Raw genomic sequence first — 9,125 nt, 5'->3', positions numbered from 1 at the left:
CAGTAGTAATGGAATATTTGCGTCCTTGTTTGTCTCTGTTTTGTAACTTTCTACAAATGTGCTTCAATACGTGGTAAAAACCGAAACCTTCTTCAGCCAGCCATCAGTAACTTGCTCAAGAAACACCAAACACGATCACCATTTTTGTGAAGAGAATCAAAACAAATTTTAAATACATCGTATCTTGCCTTTAAAATAGAACACCGTGTTATAAATTGGCTGAAGTCTATTTCACGAGATTTTCTTGAACTCTTCATTGAAAACTTTGTTGCCCAGTAATACACATGGAGATGTGATTATTTTTTCTTCTTTGAAGAATATATCACTTGTGAGATTGATTTTGCAGAACAATGAGTCAGTTAATGGAAAACAAATTTTAAATATATCGTATTTTGCCTTTAAGATAGAACACCGTGTAATAAATTGGCTGATGTCTATTTCACGAGGTTTTCTTGAACTCTTCATTGAAAACTTTGCTGCCCAGTAATACACATGTAGATGTGATTAATTTTCTTCTTTGAAGAATATATCACAAGAGCGCTTTTGCAGAACAGTCAGTCAGATAATGGAAAACAAATTTTAAATACATCGTGTTTTGCCCTTAAGATAGTACACTGTGTTATAAATTGACAGATGTCTGTTTTACGAGGTTTTCTTGAATTCTTCTTTGAAAACTTTGCTGCCCGGTTATACACATGTAGACTTAATTACTTTTCATCTTTGAAGAATATATCACAAGAGTGATTTTGCAGGACAATCCGTCAGATAATGACATATTTCTCTTTCTCCAAATGTCACAAGCTTTATCTCTGTAAAAACTCGTTTGATTTGATGATTGTTTCAGCAGGTAAACATGTATGAAACAAAGACGCTTGTTGTGAGTTGATGCTGTTTAATGTTGTAGAAAACAATATTCTAGATCTATGCATCTCTCTCGGTTTGTGCATAATCTAGCAGTTGTTGTTACAATACTAATTTCAATGCGTGTTTCTAATTTGATTTGCTGACGTCTTTAGTTAGTGTTGTGGCTCTTCTTCTTCTTCTTCTTCTTCATGGAGGATGGGGGGCGGTCTTCTTAAAGCGTTGGCTTGTCACGCCGAAGACCCAGGTTCTCCCCACATGGGCACAATGTGTGAAGCCCATTTCTGGTGTCCCCCGCCGTGATGTTGCTGGAATATTGCTAAAAGCGGCGTAAAACCAAACTCAGTCAGTCAGTCATGGAGGATGGTGGTGGTGTGTTAGAGATCAGAAAAGATTTGCGATCTGCAACTTCTTTCATGTGTCCATCAATTTGCAATATTTGCAACAATCTCTGAAATAAGCTCTGATTTTTATGAGCAGTGCTATGAACTATCAGGTAGTCCTGATCACTAATTTATTGCCTTGAGAGGTTACAGTATTATACACCATATGAAGACTGTCATTATATCCTGCCAACTGCATTCGGTTTAAATCGTTCTCTTTGCAAACAGGTCGAACGTTCGTGTAAATCTGACAAAAGTAATATGTCTATGTAATAATGAATAATTAAACTAATATATATCTGCAAATGACCTTGGCAATGCAGCGGACAAGTGAAGGTATAGCTGTAACCACCCGAGCTTACAGATTCGATTGTATGTGCCTCTGACAAACACATACATGCGTTAATGGGGAGATCGCTCCTGGACTGACTGACTGACTGAGTTTGGTTTTACGCCGCTTTTAGCAATATTCCAGCAACATCACGGCGGGGGACACCAGGAATTGGCTTCACACATTGTATCAATGTGGGGATTCAAACCCGGGTCTTCGGCGTGACGAGCCAACGCTTTAACCACTAGGCTACCCCAGGGCCCAGATCGTTCCTGGAAGTTCCGGGTAGAAACAAGAAAAATGACTTGATAGTGATTCATAAAGGCAAGCTTATGAAGCAGTTGGAAGCGTACAATGGACGCTGCTTTTAGCAAAGATTTAGGGAAACGGGGTTGTTGTATGTGTCAATGACATATGTCATTCCCAGTGGTACTCAAAACACGTCTCGTAACTCCTGATCAATGTTTGTTTTTTATTGTCTGTAGGTCATATTGTTGGTGAAATGCATCGTACTTCATTTGAATTGATACCCGACATTGGCCTTCGTTTCAACTAGTGTTTTCCGGTCTCATTTAAAACATAGTGAAAAAAAATTAAATGGTTCGATCTGAGTAGCAATGCAACATGACCGGAACACTGTTATAAGTAGCGTTATCCTTAACTCCAACATTATCTCACTCTCACACTCACTCACTCACTCACTCTATATATCATCTGCAGACTCGCTAACATAGACTCAAATAGTTATCTTTAAGACATGCCTGGAATGCCGCAGAATGTACATACGCCAAACTTCAGACACTCGCTTGTCTATTCAACACTAATCTGTTTTGTTCTTTAATATGTAGAATTAAGTGTCGCCGTATGACACGCGAGATCATTTCTGGATTTTAAAATGATTTGTGCATCAAACAGAATATTCTTTGCAACCATGTAAACTGGATGCAATCTACAGAAAGTATATGTGAGCACTCCATCATTTTAAATGTGCGTTTCGTTGGGGGTTCAAAAAAATATATTAACTTTCTGTGACATAACCGTGATATTGTCCGAATTTACATTGTCATAAAATGTAAAATCGTGTTTCAAGCTGAGCCCTTCATTTTAACTTAGGCTTATATAATCATGGACATGGTCTGGGTGACCTTTGCAAATGGGAATAATTGTTTTTCTTACCATTTTTCTAACACAGCGTCAGTGCATTTCTCGAACTTTGTGTACGTTTCTACAGAAACACATTTATTCACGTTTTCAGAAAAAAGGAATGATTGATTATCAACCTTTGATCATTAAGTGAAGCGTTTTTGGTAAAAGTGATTGAGTGGAAGATGGCGACTGCATTTTTGCAGAACATTGTTTGCTCTTATTTGAGCTTTGCAATTTTCAGTTAGCACAGACATGTAGAAGTAAGGACGTTCATGATGGTGCCCAAACATGTGTACAGATATAACCGATGCCTGAATGCGTATCAGGAAATATCTGTTTGTAGTGTTGTCAACCACGTTTCACAGATATTATGAAACGGGGCACCAATTATCTTGACCATTTTCTTTTCTTGATGTGTTAATCATGGTCGGTTTAAAATAAGTATTAATAATAATCATAACAAGAAAAAATTAAGTTCTACTTCCCAAAGTTGTTTCAGAAAACTCACAAGGTCTGGGAAGTTGGAAAAGTATGAAGAAGAGTTTGAACATACAAGAACTCGGATTTTTTAGTGCACTTAATTTGCTGAATGTAATGGATCCTTTCTGACCCAGCCAGACATAGGAGCCAAAATTCGGTAGTAACAGTTTTAGGGAGAAAAAAGACTCGCGGTTGAATGAAATCAAATTAGGGTCTATGTTTTTACCGTTAGATTAAACTGAAACATAAAGGCAGGAGTAGGTTTCTTTCAGTATATGACTGTCTGTGTCCCCTTTTGTAGACGTTATTGTGAACATGACATTTTTCTTTTTTAAAAACTGGCTTTGGCGAAGCCACTGGGGTTGAATCTTGAATGTAATGCCATGAAAACAATTGGTTAGGTCCCGTAAGTTAGACCTTTGGATGGGTGTAAAAACAAACCGGTCGGTTTGGGGGGTATATCGTTTAGGTCGACTTGTTCCAGACAATGGGCAGTCAATGTTTTTACAACGGCACAGTTAATGCTAAAATGTTCACTGGAAAATAACTGAACAAGGACGCTGTAAAATGTCATTTATATTTTCTAATGTGCATTCATTGGGGCAGTAATTACTATTCTCTACATGATAAATAATACATATATATAAAGTTGATAGATGTTATTCTTTTTCTTTTGTTGTTCAGTAATATTTTAAGAAGATGTATACCCTTGTCATAGCACGTCCCTTTTCTTTCCACAAATGGCATGCAGCCTTTTACAAGATTATTTGATGTAGTTTACCTTTTAACCGCCCTCTGTACCAACGTAGTTCTTACTTCTCCAACAATGTTCGATGCCAGTTGATCTTGTTACTTACAGACAGGCGGTTGGTGTTTTCTATTTGAAAGTGCTTGCTAATGCTTAAGGAAAATTCTACCATTTGAAAATGCTATTTTCATCTCTCAGCTTGTACAATCCGTCCTTTTCAATTTAAATAATCATTTTACTTTTATGCTGCGGAGATATCCACCCAAATCCTGGGTCAATATGTAGAGATCTGAAAATTGGTAATCAAACTTCAAGCAACAGAATCACTCAGCCTATTCTTGACTCTGTTCATAAATACATACTCTTTACATACTAAACTCTTATGTATGCAATTACCATGAACCATTTAATGTATTTTTGTTGCTTTTTGCTATTTTATTCATTTCATGCCTTTGTGGAAATTATTGTTTCTGTACTTTGTTTGAAACTAATTACTGGTTATATTGTGTTACATTTGATGGAGCGACACACACATAAGCCGTTGGCTTGTTGTGTCAATTCACATTCATGTTATGTTTATATTTCATGAATAAAATATGTGTATATGAAATATCGTTCACTGTTGAGACTCTTGATCTGCAGTCCTTCCCCTTTTCCTCTTGTTCACAATGTACATATAATTATTTACACATAGGTATCTTCCACCACGACACGTAGGAAGAAACTTGTAGTCATAAGTGAAGTTGTGGAAATGACGATAAAAACTAAGAAAGTAAGATTGTTTATGGATAACAACTTCTTTTACGTTTACGTTTCGGTATGGATTCTTATACCCTTGTCAAGCAAGAGTGTATTGGTCACTAACTTCTAAATGCCAATCAAACAGACGATAAAAACTGTCATTTTCAACATTCTTAAAATAGCATGCAATTTTATGTAAGAAAGTGAATAACTCACAAGTAATCAACATAATCAAAGTCATTGAGTGAGATTCACTCACTCACTCTCTGGTACACATGCCATATTTCGTTTCCTGAGTGAACACATTTCACATTTTGGAGAATGATTTTCACCTCGACCCAAAGGTTGAACTTCCGGGACTACCCCAAACAATTACCCTAACAGTTTTACACTTTCCATTTGCATCAAGAGAACGATTGCTTCAGTAATGGTTTATTGGATAAAACAAGGTTTCCTTGTGAGCAGAGGGTTGTTGTCTTAACCCACAGGCCATGTCATTTTGGAAAGTCTCTTCATATCAGAGATGTTTGCAATCATGAAACGCCTGATGATGAAAGTTTATGGCTCAGTTTTTACCCTGAAAAAAATGCAAAGGTTAATCCGAAACTATTTCAACTATCCAAACCTAAATCATAAAAATTTAAAAAAGGCATATCAAATTATTGGATGTTGATTCATAGATAAAAAATTTACCAAATGTTCCTGACTACACAATCTAAAGAAATCCAATAAATCCATATTTGGAAATATACTTAGAAAGGAAGTCAGTTTACACTTAGGAGGTCATTACAAGAATGCTGTTCTTCACTCTACGCATAGAAAAAAACCAAGCGGTGGTGTGTAAAGGGCAGGTTTCGATGACAGCAAATGGATCATTCTGTTATGCAGGATAGGAGTACTGTCCTTATTTCTTTTGGGCTGGGAATTCTAATTCTATATAGTTTTTGATATTCACGCTGAGTGTTATGCCTTACTGGCTCACGGCCAAATAATAGTCAATTTGTTCTTCAACTCCAGAGACTGTTCTGATTATTCAGGCCAGTCTTAGTAATTTAGTGTAAACATATTTTATTCAAAATAAATTGAACTAGGATTGGTAAACAAGCCGTAATGGCTTATTTGAATACCTCTCCATTTCATTGATACATGAATAAAACAAATATTAAATAATATGCAGCATGATAGGAAAGCAAGCAACCTGCGTATTAAACATTATTAATCATTTATCAAACCTATGCGATTTTATTATAAAAGTATGGACAGATTGTAGTATGAAAGAATTTACAAGTTCATTTTTGTTTGGATTACCATTTAGGACAGAATTTAAATTATATCCATGTTCGTAAAAATACATGCGATGTCTGATGTTAGAATAATTAGGACAAGTAAAGAAGTAATGTAAAGTATCCTCATAGGGGTGACCACAGGAACAGAATGGATCAACTGAAATGTGCCGTTCAAACATGTGCGCTTTCAAATTACTGCACCCAAGTCTGAAGCGTGAGTGGATAATTTGGCAGAAACGTGTACCAAAGTTTTTATCAAATATATTAAAATTGAGTGGTTTTGATGATTGGAATGCATTTTTGAATTGGCCTATGGTTTCAATATCGTACATATTCTCAGGCAAATCATTCCATTGTCGTATTGTATCAGGTAAAAACGAGTTGCTATACAAATCACTACGACATCTTATAGTTTGAATGTTATTACTGTTTCTTAATCTATGGTCACTTAACTGTGATACTTTTTCGGGCAGTAGATCAGTTAAATAAACTGGTGTCATATGATGAACCATTTTGTAAAATAATGATAACTTGCTAATTTGTCTACGGTCAACTAGGGGCATAGAGTTAGTTTCCTTATATATTAAATCATGACTTGTTCCTCTAACTGCCCCGCAAATCGTCCGGAGTGCGTCTAAATATAGATTTTCGACAGTTTTTTCTTGTTCTTTAGTACAGTTATCCCAAAGGTGCGAACAGTAATCGAACGTTGGTAATATATATGACTTGTACATTTGCTCTAATGATTTTCTAGATAATCTATATTTAAAACTACGTAGACAATTTACCAATGGACGAACCTTTTTAACTAATTCACCAATGTGGGAGTTCCATTTACAGTCTGATTGCAAGGTTACTCCTAGGTGTTTATGGTAGCCGACTTCAGTAATGTCTACTCCATGCATTTTAAGCTTAGGAATTGGAAATTGATTACCGGTATTTCTGCGAGTGAATAAAACAGCTTCAGTCTTACCAGGATTAAAGCTAACCTGCCATATTTCAGCCCAGTGAGAGATCCTGTTTAGGTCATTATTTAAGGAAGCGGCAGTAACAACATGATTATCAACAATAACATATACCGAAGTATCATCGGCAAAAAAGACGAATGTTACTACTGATACCCTCAATGATATCATTTATGTAAACTAAAAACAGTAATGGCCCAAGGACAGATCCTTGTGGCACCCCAGCAGTGACTTTCTTTAGATCTGAATTGTAATTGTCTATAGCTACTCTCTGTAATCTATTGTCAAGATAACTGGAAAACCAATCAAGTAACTTACCCTTAATACCATAAGCTTCTAATTTCGCTATGATTCCCTTATGCCAAACCTTGTCAAAAGCCTTGCTTATGTCACAGAAAACTGCCCTGACTTCTTTGCCATTGTCTAATGCATGTAGTATAAAATCATACAAGTATGTCAGTTGGTATACAGTACCATCCCCAGGCATGAATCCTGACTGCAAATTGGTCAATACGTTATTATCTAAAAAAAAGTTAAACACATGTTTAAAAATACATTACTCAAATACCTTTGATAAACAGCTGGTAAGAGCAACTGGTCTGTAGTTTTTACATTCATTAAAACTACCTTTTTTATGAAGAGGAGTGATAATAGCTTCCTTCCATATTGTTGGGAATTTACAATATTCTAGGGATAAATTGAATAGATTAGTAAGAGGAGTACAAAGGGATGGCACAATCAGTTTGATAAATCTGTTACCTATTTTGTCTGGTCCACTGGCTTTGGAAATATCAACTGATAATAGGATGTCTTTTACTTCTTGTGTAGTCAATACAATAGACTCAAGTGAAGTCTTTACTTTACAACTATTCATCCATGGATTGTCCCGAGGTCATTTCATAAAACCCAATTGTCTGTCGGTATGTCGAGATATCAACCGGCATCGTCAAATATGAATATAAACAGATGAATTTGAAGACAGACGGGGTTATTTGTCAAAGAATGTGAAATACGCTCAGGTTGCTGCTTCCATTTCATCAAGATAACAAGTTTCACCATTACAAGCTCAATGTGTGTATATTCAAAACACAAGAAACAAATATACAACGCAAATTCAACATAAAATAATTTTCCAAAAGTCATAATGGAAAATATTAAAATACTGTTTAGGGGCTTGAAATACTGGGGGTTGAATTAGAAAATTTTCATACAATGGATAAGAAAAGAAAGGAGGGCAGAGAAGTAATATGCAGTAAATAGGGAAGTGTATACTAGTAAGGCTGACGATGCAATAAACCGTCAAGTAGTAAAACCAGTCTGAGCTGGTTTAGCTTTTAAGTCAAGATTGCAAACTTAAATTCTCAAGGCTTGTACAAGCAAAAATAGAAAAGCCATTACATAATGATGCCTGGCTCATATAACAGAAAGCACGAGATAAGCGGACTTTCCGTGCAAACAAAATCCCAGACGGGTCAGTTTTGTGAACAAGAACGACAGGAGCAGGGATTTTTCGGATGATATGTTACATCAATGGTAAGTAAATTCATTATTTACAAAATCATTTTATAACAGGATATGCTGGTAGTTGCCTTACTATTTTTATATGTGTCTATCAGTGAAACATTGACTGTAAACACAGCTGCTCCATGAAACAATACTGGTCAGTCCAATCAAGAGTACAGAGTATACAAATATCACAAACGGAATCCCCCCAATGCACAGAGTGTCTGTGTAAATCCTCTGATCTGATGGAGCACTATTGAAAAAAACTGTCCTCCGTTATAGAAATAACATTAGTATACACAGTAATTTCTACATCTAAAGGACATGCGATCCGCATAAGACCACATAAATGTATGTTCACTGAAAATATATTGTCAATCTGGCTCAACGCTACATGTTTTAAAGTATGGTAACGTTGCTAATACACATCGATATATCATGCTCACTTTACATGAAGCACGAGATGCACGGACTTTCCGTGCTAACAAAACTATCAGCGAAAACAGGACCGCAAACACAGCTGCTCCATAAACACAAAACCGAGCAATCCAGGAAAGAAGGCGAAATATACAGATATCACAAACGGAAACCGATTACAGGATGGAATGCCTTTCCAATGCTCAAAGTGTCTGTATATATTCTCTGATGGGGCACTATTGAAAACTGACCTCTGTTATAGAA

Source organism: Haliotis rubra, unplaced genomic scaffold, assembly GCF_003918875.1.
Source record: "Haliotis rubra isolate DU_JTF1 unplaced genomic scaffold, ASM391887v1 Scf346, whole genome shotgun sequence".
Classification (NCBI taxonomy): Eukaryota; Metazoa; Mollusca; class Gastropoda; order Lepetellida; family Haliotidae; genus Haliotis; species Haliotis rubra.
The sequence above is the reverse complement of the archived record's forward strand: the minus strand, read 5'-3'. Positions refer to the sequence as shown.